We start from the raw sequence: 17,541 nt of genomic DNA on the forward strand, positions 1-17,541 counted from the left end.
AGAAGATAGTATAGTTATGTTGCATTACCAGACTAATCTGCAGGGACTTCATGAAAGCTGTGAAAGTTTATCCCAGGAATGGGAAAACTAACTAAAACAGAAGGCATTGAAGGAAACACTCACATTTCCTCTAAACATCGTTAATCCCAGTCTAAGATTTTTCAGCTGCTACCACATCATTGAAATCTTTCTTGATCTTCCCTTCCTGCTACTGGTATTATGTCCCTCCAGTTTTCCTTATACAATATTTATGTTTAGGAAGCTTAGAATAGTGGGGGGAGTGATTAGGTTAGTGTCAGGAAAACATGGGTGCTGACAGAATTCAGGCTTCTGGAAGGCAAATATAACTTTGTTTTTGTTATCAGAACTGAGAACATAGTAGTCACTTAATTAGTTGTTGACTAATACTAACTATTTAATCCTGGTAAGTCAGCTAAGTAATGTGTTTCTTGGAAACTTAAATCAGTGATGTCAAACTCAAATAGAAAAGGGTCCCTGTTAATTCCTACCTAAGGATTCTGCAGATCACATATGTAATATTATCTTGGTTTTATAGTATTTTATTTTTTTGTTAAATATTTTCCTAATTACATTTTAATCTGATTAGCCTATTTGAGAGTCTGCCAAGCAACCTTGCCTTCGATTTCACACTTTTATGTAAAGTCACAGAAGGTTTGTGATCTGCATTGGCAGAAAGAGTTTCCATGCTGGAGGACTCACTTATGAATCACAGGTCTTTCATGTATTTTAATATTTATATGTGTATATGTTGTCTTCTCTCACTAGAATGTTAGTTCTTTGAAGGACAGGTATATTCTGTGTCTTTATATACTGAATGCCTAGCATAGTTTCTTGGACATTGTAGCCACTTATTGTTTGTTGGATTGGCTTGAAAATGATAAATTCAACATTTAGTTCTTATTCTGAGGGAAGAGAGAGTAGAGACATAATGATAAATATGATAAAAAATTTACTTTCAAGAAATTTAGAATTTTGCTGGAGAGATAAGACATACATGCAAATAACTATTTTAAAAAGTATTTTAATTGTAATGTCAGAAGCCAACAATCCAGGGAGGGTAAAGAGAAAGGGGAATTTTCTAGCTGAGGGAGGGAATTAAGAATGGAATGGGAAAGGATTCTTTGAGGGACTTTTAAAATTTTAACCAGTCTAGAAGAAAGACAAAGACTTAGAAACCTGGGGTTGAAGCTATAGATATAGATATAGTTATAGCTATAGATATATAAATATACATATCTATCTATCTGTCTATCTATCTATCTATGTAAATCTTCTGTAGTTCTGATGGAGATCTTGAAAATACAGTATAGTTCAGTGAATGTCCTGTACCCCAAGGTATCACAGAGCAAGTGAGTCAGGTCCAATGAAGTAAAAATGTTAAAAAAAAAATTCAGAAAAGTAGTTTAGGGACATTCAGTTTGAGATGTCCAAAAGGTAACTGGAGGTGCAGGACTTAAGGTCATGATCCTATGGAATAACAGAGTTAAGAATTATTAGCATAGAGATGATGGTTGAATCCATGGAAGCTGTTGAGATACACCAGTGAAATAGTATAGAAAGAAAAGGAGATGAGAAGGAAGGGGAAGGGAGTGGAGAGGAAAAAAGAGGAGTAAAGAAGAAAACAGGAGAGTAAAGAATTGAGGGAAAGGAGAGGAGAACAGAATGTCTAGGATATAACTTTGGGGACATACTTACCCTTAGTAAGACCTGAAAATCCAGTAAAGGAGACTGAGAAATCAGTCAGTAAGTAAACATTTATTAAGTTCTTGCTCAGTATCAGATACTGTGATACATAGAAAGGCAAAAAAACAGTTCCTTCTCTTGAAGGACCTCATAGTTTAATAAAGGAGAGAACTGCAAACAAGTATGTACAAACAAAATATATAAAGGATAAATTGAGGGTAGTCTCAGAAGGAAAGTATAACATTTAGGAGGGCTAGTAAAGGTTTCCAGTAGGAGATGGGGTTTTAGCTGAGACTTGAGGGAAGTCAGGGGGAAGAAATAAGATAGAGCATTCCAGACATGGGGAGATAGCTTGTGAAGATGAGATGGAGGATCCTATGCAAAGAACAACAAGGAGGGCAGAGAAGGAGATTTCATTGCTGTGATCCAAGGTCATATTAATGGTCATAAGATGTCCAGTTCACCAGTAATTTACCATGCTCTATTCAGTGGCTAATAGTTTCTTGTAAACATGAGCTGATGATCTCTGCCATATTGCTTCTCTGAAAGAGCATCAGTTTAAGAGCAGGGATGTGATGTTAACCTGCCATTTTGATCCTCTTGAATTAGCCTCTGTGGTGGATGGCTCCTAAATGATGATCTGCACCTCAACTGAACTTGTCCTTCTATGGCCATGGTCTGGTCAAAAATTCTTTCAATGTTCTTTTTGTCCCCATCTCAGTATAAATTTCTTCATTGGTCTTCTTCCTGCCTGTAATATTAGAAAGCAACTGCTAAATTGCTTTCATTTCATCTACCATAGACATCTTGCCATCTGCCCTGTTGATTTCTTCCTCTCTCCCCATTGGAGTAGCATCCTTTGGGCCAGACCCATGGAAACCATGTGACAGTAGTACAATTAGACCATTCAGCTTTAGAACTTCATCCTGATCTAAACTGTCCTGATTGGTGAATGAGAATGAGCTTTTCTAATCAGCTCTTTCCAGCCCAACCCAGACAAGGCTTCATATCCATCCATCCATGACTGCTATCATCTGCTTCACATGCATACACTTCCCTCTCATTAGCTCCTCCACCTCTTTAACTACACAGATATAATAAATTAAGTGCTAGGCTTGGAGTGAGAAATATCTGAATTTGAATCCTGCCTCAGCTGTGTGACCCTGGTCTAGTTACTCATCCTCTCAGTGCTTCAGTTTTCTTATATGTAAAAAAGAGATATAATAGACCTGTTTTCCTGGGCTGTTATGAGGATTCAAAGAAGTAGTATATAGAAAGTAATTTGTAAACCATAATATGCGTTATAAATTCCAACAATTATTTTTATTATTATTCTACATCTTGCTCAAGGATTCAGAATCAAATTATCACCATTGCTTCCAGAAAGTTATTGCAATCAACTTCCTTACGATTCCATTCACCATTTCTGTGACTACTGAGACCAAAACTTCTTTCCCTGACTACTATTTTCTATATGTTGTCTCCTCCAATTAGAACATAAGCATCTTGAAGGCAGGGAGTGTCTAAATTTTGTAATTGTATCCTCAGCCCCCAGTCATGTAGGACAATATGTGTTTCATACATATTTTTCCTTTTGTTTCTTTTGTTTTTAGTTTGCCCTTCCCATGAGAATCTGCTCTTTTAAAAAGTATGTCCAAAAGGGACAGTAATTAACCCACAACTCTTTAATTCTGACCACTGTGGTAGATAAGATGAGTGAGACTGAAGTGTAAATTTTAGAGAAGGAAGACAAGACAGTGGAAGGAGTCTTGGCTTTAGAAGGAGTACTAAATTATTATTAAAATTGGGGATTACAAAATCCCAACTCCTTTACTCACTTCTTATATAATAATTGAAGATGTCACTTAAGCTTTCTGGGTTTCAAAATGTGGCATATTGACTAATATGGCAATTAAGATCTCTTAAAACTTTAAGTTTTACAGTCCCCTAAATAGATCAACAATCTTTTATAATCTATGTTCATCTTGAATGGCTCCCTCATTTTATAGATTAAGAAACTGAAATGTAGAGAGATTAAGTGACTTCCCTAGTGGCACACAAGAACTAAGTGACAAAAATCAGTATTCAAACCAAGCTTTCAAACTTCAAACACTAGGGCTTTTCCCACTAGACCATACTGACTCCATACCTTAGGACCAATAGGAAAGCTTTCCTAGCACTGAAATTCTATTAGTTCTGAGTGATTTGCATATCCAAACTACTGGGAGAGTGAAGTAGAAAGATAGAGACAGAGATAGGGACAGAAAGACAGAGACAGAGAAGGAAGGAGGGAGGGAGGGAGATAGGGAGAAGGAAGGGGGGGGGGAGAGAGAGACAGACAGACAGACAGACAGAGACAGAGAGAGAGTTGATAATTATTCCTTCTATCCTTCTTCCCCCCACCCCCTCTCCCCCACTGCGAATTTGGAAGGACATCCTTGTAATAGATGATGAGATAACTTTTCCCTGTCCTCCTAATAGAGAAGAGGGTACTGACAAGCAGTAAATGTGAGATAATTGGAGAAGAATGAGAATACATGGGGGGGAAAGAAACAGCATTTTTTCATTTTACCCAGGTATAATAAGAGTATGCTACTTTATTTATTAAGCCATTGCCAAATAAAATAAGACAAGTGGATCTTAGCCTAATCAAAGTACTCCTTTGTGGGCCATGCTAACTTCAGGTGTCCTAGAGCATAATTGGATAACAATGACAATTATCGGATCTGGAATGTTAGTGCAGGAGGCCCTCTTTCTTTTGTTTTGCTCTGAAATATGACTTTTGGGAATTCTGATGAACTGGGAAAGGGCTTGACTTTTAAGCCATTCTGTGACCTGAACATGAGAATGCCTGATTCTGGCAAATTGGGGTGGATTTCTTTATATCATTTAGGGGCACCATTTTGAGATCAAAGAGGTCTGTGCTGTTTCATTCCAAAGCACAAAGGACAATGTGAATAAATACAGAGTTCTTCACCACCCTACTGCTTAGCCCAAGATGCCCTAATTTGGGGCCCAGGAGCAGGTCAGGAGTCTAAAAAAAGGTTCAGCTATTATTATCTCCAATTTAGAGTTTTTCCCCTCTTTTAAAATATTCCTTCCCACCCTGTTATCCATCCCCCCCTCCCAGGTCAAAAGTAGTGTTGTGGCCTATCTCATATATCTGCCTGTATCATTTTACTGAGGAGAATTGGGTAACTGTAAAATTATATTGACCTGAGGGGATTGAGATAGAAAAGTGGCCATGTGCTTAACTGAGCAGGAATCAAACTGTTTTACTGATAACATTTTATTGATTCATCTCCTTTTCTGTGTTACAAGTAGCCTCGAGCCTCTGAAAATGAGCTTGCAGTAGTGTTTTTTTGTATTGAGGGCCCATTGCATGGATAGTCTCTTTAGGTATTGAAATCTTATATATGGGCTGAGAACTCAGATAATTATTGTGATTTGTAAAGACTGCAACTACAGATGGACTTTCCCATAGGTTCCATTTCCAACAGGGTAACAGGTAATTCTTGTCCTCTGTTGAAAATATGCACTCCAATCTCTGCCATGCTGCCATGGAGAGTTTTGTTATAAACAGCTAGACTTTTCATTGTATTCTTTGTACAGGGGAGGAGAGAAAAATGCTTACTATAATTGTTTTAAGGTGAGAGTATTCAATTGACAGCAAAGATAGAGGAGATTTTGAAGTGGAAGTGTTTTTAGATACTGTCAGTACATGGTCTACAAGAAACATTTTCTCTCCTGAAAGAAATAATTGAAGCTTTGGTATTCCCCCCCTCTTTCACATCACTTTATATGACACATCTTTGAAAAACTAAGTAGCTTTGAGAAAAAAGCATAGACATATTGTGATTTTAACCTGCATGTATTGACTAATTTAATTCTTTTGAAGGAGTTAATTTGATGTACTTCATTTATTGAGGGCTCACTCAAATTCTAATGACAAAAGGGTCTTTCTTTTGGAAAAGAGTGAATTCAATATTGACTCATGGTGCTTTCATACAAGTTTCATTTTATTGTGAATAGTTGTAATTGAATGTGTGTGTGCATTTAATAAAAATATGATTAGATTAGTTTATTGTAAACTGAGAGCTTTTAAAGAAGGAATTTGTTATTTAAACTCCTTGGTCTCATTCTGTGGGCAAATTGTGATCATTTTACTTCTTTCAGTAGTAGATGTTGGAATTCTTAGGCTTCTGTTGACAAGGGTCAAAATCAAAATAAATTCAAATATTAGATATTATTGGTGTGTTTGTTGTATAGACCATACTAACTTGTCAAATTGGATGATGCAGGAGATGTATCAGATATAGTTGTTGCTTTCAAAAGGCATAAAATCTAGTTAAGGAAACAAGATATATACTTTTTAAGTAGTGATACAGAGAAATCTATGAGATGTGATATGTGAAAATATTTGTAAACCACTTTGCAAACCTCAAAGTGCTTTGCAATTGTTATTTTTGTTGATGTTATTATTGTAAAGCACTAAAATGAAGGTGAGACTCATCATACCTTTGGAGTTTATTCTATGATGGAGTGGGTAAAAGAAAGTAGAAGCTGGTTTGAATATTGAAGGATGGACAAAAGAAGGTGGATTGTATTCCAGACAGGAAGAATAACTTGAACAAAGACAGGGAGATAAGGATTCACACTGATACATTATAGAGGGAAGAGAGTTATAAGAAAGAAGTGAATAGTGTATAAAATAAGGAGTAGATGCATGATTTCATTACCATAGGATTTCTCAGATGAGGAATCACCCTCTACCATACAAATTGGTATCTCCTTTTCAATTTATAGTCTTACAGAATTGCTGAGAATACTAAGAGGTTAAGACTTGATCAGGGTCACAAGGCTATTATATGTCAGAGATAACCCTTATCTTCCTGGTTCCAAAGTTAACTTTCTATTTAAGAACCTCCTTAAATATTTAAAATATATGAATAGCTATTTAAATAGAGTGAAATTATACTTTCATCATTTCCTTTGGCACAGAGTGATCTTTCCCTCTCAGTTGTTTCAGTTTAGACTTTATCTCTTTCTATCCTCCTGTTCATACTTTATAAGATCTATGGGTTCATGAGTTTGTTTATCCCTTTCTGTGAATAGCAACTAAGTTTTATTGTAACTCACCTTGTGATTTTGAGCTGATTTAACATAGGTAATCTGGTCTTGGAATGATAATGTAGTTCTAGTCCTATACTCAAAGCCTTTTTTTCAACTTGTCAAGATTTGTATGTACAGGACTGGGTCACTTCCATACCTTGACAGGTGATTAGAGGAAGAGTTTAAGAGAAGACCTCTTGCCATTCTTGAAACAGAATAGTGTTAACTGGCCCTGATCTCTCTGTTGACATTATCTCACATCTATAACTGCTTATTAGACATCTTGAACTGGATGTTCTGTAGACATTCTCTCTCTCCCCCCCCTCCATTTTTTTTTTGTTGCTGCAACCATGTTAATGACTTGCCCAAGGTCACATCAAGGTAAGTATCAAGGGTCTCAGTACAGATTCCTCTGAATACAGGAGTATCTCAAATCTTCCTGGCTGCAGGACTGGGTGGTACCTAACTATTCACTCAACATGTCCAAAATTGAACTCATTATCATTCCCCTAATTCTCTCTCACTCCCCTTTCCAAACTTCTTTTATTACGTTAGGGCACTATTATCCTTTGAGTCACCCAGACCCCAACCCAGGTATCATCTTTGACTATTCATTCTCTAATGGGCTCGTGCCCATAGCCAGTCCAAGGCCTGTTGATTTTTATCTTTGTTGCATCTCTTCACCTTGCCCAGTTCTCTCTGATACTGCCCAGTTTAGACCTTCAGTACCCCATGTCTGGACTAATGCAATAGCAATAGCTTGTTGATTGATCTCTCCCAGACTCTAGTCATCCTCCAATTAGCTGTCAAAATGATCTTTCTAAAGCTCATATTTGTCCATGTCAGCTCTGCCCCCATGCTACCACACTCCTGTATCCTTCTTGATAAACTTCAATAGTTCTCTATCACCTCTAGGATCAAATTGAAAATCCTGTGTTTGGCATCCAAAGTATTTCATTACCCAACACTCTTAACTTTCCAGGTTTTTTTTTTTTTGTTCTTGTAGGTTTTTGCAAGGCAATGGGGTTAAGTAGCTTGGCCAAGCCCATACAGCTAGGTAATTATTAAGTGTCCTGAGTTCGGATTTGAACTCAGGTACTTCTGACTCCAGGGCCGGTGCTTTATCCACTGTGTCACTCAGCTGCCCCCCAATTTTTTTAATACCCTATACCTCCTCCCACACATTCTGTGATCTAGTAACATTGCTCTCTCTGCTGTTCCTTGAAGAAGACAATCTCATCTCCCAACTCTGGATATTTTCACTGGCTGCATGTCTGGAGTCTTCCTGGTTTCCTGACTTCCTTCAAGTCCCAGCTAAAAACTTAATCACCTACAGCAAGCCTTTTCTAATCCCCCTTAATTATACTGTCTTTCCTCTATTATTATTTCTAATTTATACTGCACATGGCTTGTTTGTACATAGCTTTTTTTGTATGTTATCTCTCCCATTAGACTGTGAGCTCCTTGAGAACAGAAATTGTCTTTTGCCTTTTTTTTATATTCTCAGGACTTAGTACAGTGTTTAGCACATAATAGGTATTTAATAAATATTAACTGACTGGCACAACATTCACAGGACTTCTTTGTTACTACAGTAGGAATAAGAACAGATTTATAGTCTTCCTTCTAATCATTGGTACTCATGGACATAGCACTCTTAGCCAGGATATATGTCTGGAAAAGAACTGAGAGATCATTTAATCTAATCCTTTGATCTTATAATAAGACAGAATTGACACGACTTCTCAATAGACAAAGCTATCTAGCAATAGAATCTGGAGTATAAACAACATGTCATGTTTCTCAATTAATTGTATAACATTAACTTGTTAGTGCATTTTGAATGGCCCTATTTAATTCCTATTCTTGGTATCCTCTTTCTTCCTCTGGTGATTCGTGCTTGTGTCCAACAGGAGAATTATACACTAATGGAAAAGCTGGGTTAACATTGAATGCATTTGTCAACTCTGCCCTATAAGATAGTCATGATAAATGAACAAGAGTCAGTGTAGCATACTCTTGATTTGAATAGCTTGATAGTTTTTTTCTGTTCTGTTTGCTTGTTTTTAAATCAGGAGAAACAGTTGGAGAATGGGTAGTAGGAGAACTGTACTAAATACCTAAGGACTTGATCTTTTCTCTTCTGTGTGTTTGTGTGAGTATGTGTGTAGGATACTGGTGAGAAAACTGAGACATTAACATTAAGGAAAATAAAACCTGATTAGAACAATAAATAGAATCTGTTAAGCAGTCTGTGATTTCTGAATTCACTTTGATTTTGTCTTAAAAGAGAACAATCAACCTGTCAGAAGAAAACCAACAAGCACAGAAGAAAGGCAGTTGGAACAGAGAGGGACAGTGATAAACATAATTTAGTGTGTAATGGCTTGGGTAATCTTAATAATGATGCAGAGCAAGAATTAACCTCTGGAGATGGATTTTTAATACGTGCAAAGCCTAACATATTGAGCAGAGAATTCTTGGTATTTATATGAAACTTTTCTCTTTATATCCCCCAAAATAAGCAATTTAGGACCCTGGGAATAAATTGACAAAGTATAAAAGCTGATATTTAAGGTAATTACATTGCCAAATATAATTTCTATGTTTTGCAATTTTGATATCCTCTGAGATAATGTTGTTCCATGATTCAAAGCAATATACAATTCACTGGAACAATATTAGTTTCATAAAGATTGTTTTAGTGAAAGCAAAAACTTTGGGGGTCATTAGCAATACTTTTCTTTCTTAAAACCAATTCAGCCATATTTTTTATTCTTTTATTACAGATCCCATTCATTGCCCATATGCAGTTCTCATTCACCATACATGTACACATTAAACACATACCTGTGTGTGTCTATATGCATATATAAATAAATAGATATAAATAAAGATTTGGACATAGATAAATAGATCTACATATACACGTTATACACATGCATGTATAGCTATATATGCCATATGATAAGATTTAAGGATATTAGATAGCTGGTAATAACAACAACAATAGCAACAATAATGACAATAATATTTATTTTAGTGCTGATTATTTGCTAGGCACTGTGCTGGGTGATTTACAATTATTATCTCATTTCATTCTCACCACAATCCTTGAAAATAGATGCTATTTTCAGCTCCATTTTATAAATGAAGTAACTGAGGCAAACAGTGGTTAAGTGACTTGCCCAGGGTCACATAGCTAGTCAGTGTCTGAGACCATATTTGAATTCAGGAATAGTCTTCTTCCTGACCCCAAAACCAGCACTCTAGTCACTATGCAATATAACTGATTATTGGATTGGCACCTATGAAAACATCAAAAGAATTACAGGAAGACCTTTAGTACTTTAGGCAAATACTCTGTAAAACAAAAGTATCAGACCTGTGGCCAAAACAATCCCAAGTATGACCTGAATCAAATTGAAACACAATCAGGGAATATTTAATAAAATAAATAAAGATACAGCAGATCAAAAATAATGTTGCATCTTAAAACTAAGTCATATGCAGACAGCAGGGATCTTTATATACCGTAAAGCAACTCCTATTTCTATTTGAGATTGATAACAGTGCTATAGAAGATTTACAGAAGTAAAAGTAATTGACATTTATATAATGCTTTAAATCTTGCAAAGAACTTTTTCATACAACACGTCATTTAAGATTTATAACTACTCTTTGAGGTGGGTCCTACAGGTATTATTTTCTCCCTTTTGCAGAAAAAGAGCCAGATGGTCAGGGAGGCTATATGACTTTTTAGTGGCTCCACAACTAATGTATAACAGAGGTAAGCTTGGAAGCCAGGTCTTTTAGAACAGAGATGTCAAACATATGACCTGCAATCCAGATTCCTGAGTGCTACCCCAAACTAAAATGTAACTTGGAAATATTTAACAAAAGTAACAAAAATACTCCAAATAAAAATAGAGCATAGATAATGATAGTTTCTGGTTTTCCAAGTCAATATGTGGTCTTCAAGGTTCATATTCAGCCGCCAAGGTGATTTTTTTAAAGTACAGGTCTGACTATGTCACCCTTCCCCTACTCACTAAACTCCAGTGGTTCCCTGTCACCTCTAGTATACAAATACAAAACCCTTTTTTAGCATTCAACATCATAACTCAGCTCCCTCCTACCTTTCCTTCTTACAGCTTACTCTTCACCACATTCAGTTTGATTCAGTGATATTGGCCCTTTTGCTGTTCCATGAACAAGACACTGTCTGCCAACTTCAGGTGTTTTCTCTGGCTATCCCTCAAGCCTCTTCCTCTTTGCCTGCTGCTTATCCTAGTTTTCTTTATAAGTCCTAACTGAAATGTTATTTTCCTCAGAAAGCTTTTCAACTCCTGTTTATTTAAATACTTCCCTCTATTAATTATTTCTTTTATATCCTGCATATAGATTGTTGTTTACATTAGATTGTAAGCTCTTTAAGGTCAAGGACTATCTTTTGCATCTTTTTTGTATCTTCAGTCCTTTCATAGTGCCTGGAACATTATAATAACTGTTGATTGATTGATTGATTTAGTGGATTCAGTTTCAATTAGAGTTGGATGGTACTGCTCTAGATTATATGACAAGTACTTTACCTTCTATTTTCCTTGGACAGTAATAGGGCTTAAAATGAAAAGACCTGAAGTAATCATGGTTTGCATCTGTTTAGGGTCATTCAATCAAAGTTAAGCAGCAAAGTAGTAAGTCAATTCCACATATAAAATCAAGCCTCTCATGGGATTATAGATTCATTTAGAGGGAAGTTTTTAAGCATTTAAAATGAACAGGGAACTAGAGGTATGCTAATCTTGAACTGGAACCTTTTATAGGCAGATGATGTGAAGTAGGATTCAGCATATAGTTTATGTGTACTGAGTACCATGAGGCAGAAACAACTTACCATAATATCCTGTATCTCATCTATAAAATGAATTTAAGTCTATCCAAAGAATGAGATACAATTTTGCTTTTGTATGTAATTGCCTTAGAACAAACTTCCATGAATATCCATAAGGATTCTAACATTTTATATGATGAAACGTACCATGGAAATCTTGTACAATCTCCTTTTATGGTAAATTGAGAACCAAGAAAATGAAGTACTCACTTAGGGTCACATACAAAGTATGTAGACTAGTTGGAATTCACACCCAGACTTTTTGATTTCAGATTCAATATTCTCTCCTGTCTTGAAACAAACAGTAAGTCATACAGTTTCTTGGAGTTTTTAAATCTTTTTTTAAATTTCTTTTTGATCACAAAGATAGATAATTTTCTGATATATTACTCTTTCCATACTACAGTTTCTTATGACGAGTACTCAGTTTAAAAAACTGTTTAAATTTGTTGGCTAGCATTGACCAATTTTAGCCTTGCAACTTAATATAAGCTCATGATTTGGAGGAAGTTGAGATCAGACTAAAAGAAATGTTTCATTAGGCAAGTTCAATTTTTAATGAAACTTGGAAAATGACTGTCACTGTCAGTATAGTTATGCTTCATTTTATGAGAAAAAGTTCCTAAAAAGTTATGTATAAATATTTTTATTTATTGACTTTGGTCAATTAAAGCTTATTTTAAAGAATTAAGAGGAGCTTGCTCTTCTCATGGTAGAAAATCATGATGAGTATATAAATTGCCATTAAGCCTGTGCCTGATCAAAACTGACACCAACATTGAATATCTTTATAATTTAGGTGAAAAAAGGTCTTTATGTTATCTCATCATTCTTGGTGAGTATTTTAAGACAATTGGTTGATAATCATTCTATTAATTCCTTTGGGAACTCCAGAGGACAAAGAATGGAGTCATTTCATAAATCCTAGTAATGAGAGACAAAATCATAGAAGATCTTTAGGTCTCTCCTTTGCAATTCTAAATCTTTGACTCCTTTAAGAATATGGGATAACTGGAATGTTAGAGTTCCTAACATATGAACTGTGGTTACAAGGCACTATATTCTGGAATGTGTCCATTTACTGCTTATCTTGGACTAGTATCATTAGGCTATGAGATCTTTGAAAGCAGCCACTGGATTTTGCCTATTTTTAAAAATTTTTCAGTGTTAGTAAAATATCTGGTGCACAGTAGGCTCTTGACAAATGTTAGTTGACAGACTCTACTGCAGAAAGATGAAGCAGTTAAATGTAGAAATGTCCAAATTATCCATTGTCTGAGTTGCTAAACTGAATTTGTAGGATCATGGGAAATTTTTGTTGATTCCTTTTAACACCACGTTCATATTTAGATTTCCCCTTTTAAAGGTACTTACCATATTCCCTTATAGCAATATAAAAGAATAAGCAAAATTAATCATATAGCAATCAAGGTTGCTCTCTATTATCCTTACTTTGAAGAGAGTGAGGTACTCCTCATTTCTTCTTCAAATATAAATGGGCATTGTAAGAATGCAATATTCAATTTAGTTTTTCTTGTTTGTATTATTTTAGTCATTGTTTACAGTCTTCCTATGTTTCCCCTTTCTTCCTCATCAGTTCATTTACTGTCACACCATTTTGTTAATTTTTCTGCCCATCTAACACTGAGTATTGAATATCTTTTGCTACACTTCCTTATTTGTTGGGTTTAAAGTAAAGCTAAAGTTATTTGCATTTTTCTTGTTTGTGTCATTTTACTATTTACTGGGAAGTGACACATGGCCTTACGTATTTGCATTAATTCCACATATATCCTGCATAGCAGAGTTTTAACAGAAATATTTGATGTGAAACAGTCTATTTTTTAGGCCTACTAACATTTTACTTTCTACTACCTGTATTGATTTTATTCTAAAAGTTTTTCAATTGCATGAGATAAAAATATTAATTTGATACTTTATACTTTTATTCCTTATTTAATTAAGATCATAGGAGTTTGAGAAATCATTAAGTTTAACTCTTTTACATATTGATGAAGAAATTAAGACCTAGAAAATCTAAATGCCCAATGATGAGAACAAAACAGAATTCTTCTCTCTGTAAATCCATTGTATCACATTATACACCATATTATGTGATCTTTTTTCATTGCACCATGGTGTACACATTGCTCATTGACCATATGAGTGAGATTCTGAATCCAGTGGGGCAGCATAGTAATGAAAAAGAAATTCATTATCTTTCCCCTAAACCCTCCCCATTCTTACCTCAGACTTATAATCATCCTCAACCCCTCACTCTCTCTCAGTCCCCTTATCCAATCTTTTGCCAAGACCTATTGATTTTGTCTCATCACATCTCTCAAATACGTCCCCCTTTTCTCCTTGGACACAGTCACCTGGTGCAAGGCCTCACCACCTCATTTTTAAAGTGTTAGAATAGCCTACTCATGGGTCTGCCTGTTTCCAACTTCTACTACAATCCATCTTCCATTCTGCCACCAATGTGATTTTCCTAAAATTTAGGTCCAGTCACATCATCCCTGTACTCAGTAAACTCCAGTATTTCCCCATGACCTCCAGAATCCAATATAAAATGATCTATTTTCCATGCAAAAACCCCTTATAGCCTATTCCCCCCTCTTACTTTTCCAGTGTTTTTTACCTTACTCCTCATCACATACTCTTTGATTCCGTGACACTAACCTCCTTGCTGTACTCCATCTTTTGACTCTGGGCTTTTTATCTATCTGTTCCCAATGCTGAGAATGCCCTTCCTTCTTATCTCTACCTACTGGATATTCTGGCTTCCTTTAAGCCCCAACTGAAATCCCATCTTTATAGGAAACTTTTCCCAACCCCTCTTAAATCTCATGCTTTCTCTTAATTCTTTCCTATTCATCTTGCATGTAGTATGTTTGGTATATATTTGTTTGCAGTCTCCTTCATTAGATGGTATACTCTGAGTGCAGGGACTGTCTTTTACCTCTTTTTTATCTGTAGTGCTTGGCCTAGTGCCTGGCAGGTGGGAAATGCCTGATAAATGTTTGATTTATTGATTGGATTGATTGACTGTGTATTAGAGGACATGGGTTCAAATTACTGATTTGCTCACTTACTGCATTTGTGATCTTCTAAACTCTTTAATTTTGTGCCTCAGTTTCCTTCTCTATAAAATTAAAAGTTTGGAATAAATAAACTTTAATGCCCCTTTCTTGGGGCTTTTCTCCACTGTTACTTGTTTCCCAAATTAAGCTGAGATGTGGTTATTATTACCCCAAAACAGATACTCATTGCATCTGATAAGGGCATATCCATAAGAGTGGATGTAGATATTATTCTGCAAAGAACATAATTTTCCTTTCCAAGACCATAGTAACTTTGATCTGGAAGAGATCTTTCAAGGCCTTTAAAATGGCTCTTCACACAATTTAAGAATCCCTTCTAGCAGTATCCCTAATAAATAATCATATAGCTTTTGCTCAAACACTTAAAATGATAAGAAACTCACTACTTTTCTAGACTGCCGGTTCCATTATTAGAAAGTTCTTAGTATTGAACTGAAATTTGCCTCCCTATAACTCACATCCATCTTAGTTACGTTCTTTGGAGCTTTATAGCATGAACTAATTAATCCCAGTGGAAAGCAGGGCAATCTCATAAGGAAGGGATATGGTAGGACATAGGAAGGGATATAGATAGCTTCATTGTAGAAGTTAGAAGGTCCCTGGTGCACCAGGAGTAGGAGTGTTTGTGTGTGTGTGTGTGTGTGTGTGTGTGTGTGTGTGTATGTCACCTAAAATCTAAAATAGAAAAAAAATAAAGGAAACACAGCATTATTAACATTTCATTAATTTTGCATTCAGATTTCAATTTAATGATTTTTGAATGAAAATCTATAGTTATAAATAGACTGATTTCTCACTTCCATTTTGCTCTGCTCATCCTAGATAAGAAAATGAAAAGATTACTTCATAGACATGTAATCCAAATGTCAATGTTCTGCCTCATTAGAGACACCAGCACAAACATCTTTGAAAAGAGCACCCTATTAAGGGATTGCTATTTAGATCACCTGTTTAAAGGGACCTTAACATTTGCATGGTAGATTTTGAACCTAGTAGGAAAATAGGGCAGTAAAAAAGACTTGATAAATCTCAGCCAACCTGGATATTGTTTTGAATTCAAGCCTCAAGGGACCATGTTCTCTTTCTACTCATGACAGGGAATGTGCTGTTAATTTCCACCTTATAGACTTTTTCCACTGCCATGTCTTGGCTGGGTCATCTGTGCCTTTTAGCAAGGTGTATGCAGCCACTTAGAACAATGCTGAAGAGATTCCTGGTGGTAAATGTTTGATTCTGGTAGTATCAGCTAATCATCATGGGGAGGTTGGAAATTAGAAAGATGGTGAAGACACTGATTGTGAGCTAAACAAAATAAGATTTGAACTCTTTCTTGGAAATGTCTTATTGAAAACTATAGCTAAAAATCATTCAGTTTATTAAGGCTTACCTCCTCCTCCCATTTTCTATTTTTTTCAATTAAATCAATCCTTAGAAGTGGAATGTATGCACCTCTTACTATTCAAAATGAGATATAACTCAAGGAACACTTACAAGAGGTCAGTTAAATGGCTATTGAATCTGATACCTGATTTAATTTATGAAGCTAACTTCTCCACAATTACTGTGTAGAGTTTGTGATATAAATGATCCTAAGACAGTCATGAAAGAAAAAAAAGTGCTATTTGGTGGTGGTATTGAATACACAGATCAGAAGCTTTGAGTGGTGGCTAATCCATTTATTTAAGGACAAGAATTATGAGGCAACACTTCTGCTTAGTAACTTGGTGAAAACAAACATATGACAGTGTAAAAGCTTTTTTAACAGCACTGCATATTGGTCTGGTTCACAAGACATTAAAAACTGAAAAGAAAACAATGAAAAAGGATGTATCTGGCAGCTTGCATGGAAGTATCCCTGAATAGCTGACGGGTTCATTTTTACTTGTTTATGGGCAAATTACAGAGTTGCATCTGTTACTTCTCTATATACAGTCAGGCATCTCTAGTTTTTAAGATATTGTTTCATTCTTTGAAAATTTAATGTCAAGTTGAAAATCATCTGAGGGTAATAATAATAATAGCTCATGTTTGTAAGTGCTTTGCTTTTAAAGAAATCTCTTTCCTCAAAACAACTTATGATAGTAGACAGTGTAAATAGTATCACCTCTATTTTAAATGAGATGAAAGGACACTGAGGTCCAGGAAGGTGTTAAGTGACTTGACCAGCAGTGTCACAATGTCACAAGTGACAGAGCCATCCAACTCCAAATCCAATGCTATTTCCATTTTGCCATGCTTACTCACACAATATAAGCCTTTAGCTAAATAAGTAGCATTTATTGGAGAGATGGAGAGACACCTTAATTAGTGTTATATATGCATAACTTTTTCAGATTTTGAAAGTTATACTTCTGCCTTGAACTCTGCCTTTTAAAATTGTAATCCCAGTGTTTTCCTGTCCAGTAGAGGCTTTGAGTCTTCACTTTAATACATAGGCCTCATATTCTTCATTATTTCAGAGATCTGCAATGATGTAGAATCTGCAAAGATTCATCAATGATATTACTCCTTTTATTGGAGTGGTTTTCAATCCTCACCCCCATACCTCCCCTTTAACCTTTAATGAATTATTTTTATGAGTTGCTGTTGCAGCAGTGGATGGTGGTCCTAGTAAGGAAGAACTTCTCTGAACTTGACTAGACTGGTCATCCTATTGATGCACAGACTAGATTGGTTCTTAAAGGATTCCTGTGGTAGTTCATGAAAAATTTCAGACTTCACTGC

The 17,541-nt window shown here is 35.6% G+C and overlaps 1 protein-coding gene across 1 annotated transcript in view; it reads left to right on the forward strand.

Annotated features, from left to right (window-relative positions):
* Positions 1–17,541, forward strand: part of CDH4 (cadherin 4) — a 1,140,604-nt gene that overhangs the window by 22,752 nt on the left and 1,100,311 nt on the right. The gene's annotated exons all lie outside the window — the stretch shown is intronic.

This window comes from Macrotis lagotis, chromosome 1 (assembly GCF_037893015.1).
Source record: "Macrotis lagotis isolate mMagLag1 chromosome 1, bilby.v1.9.chrom.fasta, whole genome shotgun sequence".
NCBI lineage: Eukaryota > Metazoa > Chordata > Mammalia > Peramelemorphia > Peramelidae > Macrotis > Macrotis lagotis.